General features: G+C 48.4%; 1 non-coding gene across 1 annotated transcript; it reads right to left on the bottom strand.

Moving 5' to 3' along the window:
• Positions 1-328: 328 nt before the first annotated feature.
• Positions 329-400, bottom strand: TRNAD-GUC. The gene has a single exon. It is a non-coding gene; the product is annotated as a tRNA-Asp (tRNA).
• Between the last annotated feature and the right edge of the window lie 218 nt (positions 401-618).

The raw sequence follows: 618 nt of genomic DNA, 5'->3' as shown, positions 1-618 counted from the left end.
CTGGGATTCCTTCAGCCAAGAGAGATATTTGAAGGAAATCATGAGTGATACTATAAAAATAGACTCAAAATACAACTCTAGTTTAAGCAGCAAGCATTATTCCAACAAGCCTAGTTTCAGACCTCTTCAGAACCCTCACTAGAAGTGCCCAGTGTCTTTTTTTCTCCAGCACTTCCCCTCAGAGCAGCAATGGCAGCGCATTTCTGCACCCAAGCTCTATTTCGGTGAATTGCTTTATGCTCTGACCCAGAAAAGGCTGCTCCAACCCCAGTCCGTAACTCAACTTACTGGAGAACAGCAACAACTGCTAGCAGCAAAACACTACTCTCTCCCCGTCGGGGAATCGAACCCCGGTCTCCCGCGTGACAGGCGGGGATACTCACCACTATACTAACGAGGAGTGGAGAACTGTGCTGCACTGTCACTCTTTGGCTGCACCGACACCTTTGGGTCTGACTGACTCTACAGCTGCTCACCCCGAAGTGACACCCTATTACTTGTAATGCCTGCAAAGCTGCAGACATGCAAGTGAGTGGACTATTATTGGTTGTCCCAGAAGGATCCATTTACCCAAATCAGAAACTGCTGGGCACCACACTTCCTGCTTTCACAAGCTAG

Source organism: Centrocercus urophasianus, unplaced genomic scaffold, assembly GCF_019232065.1.
Source record: "Centrocercus urophasianus isolate 14NV4802_14NV808 unplaced genomic scaffold, USGS_Curo_1.0 seq_26, whole genome shotgun sequence".
NCBI classification, from domain to species: domain Eukaryota; kingdom Metazoa; phylum Chordata; class Aves; order Galliformes; family Phasianidae; genus Centrocercus; species Centrocercus urophasianus.
Note: the sequence above shows the minus strand (reverse complement) of the source record. Positions and strands in the feature narration are given on the sequence as shown.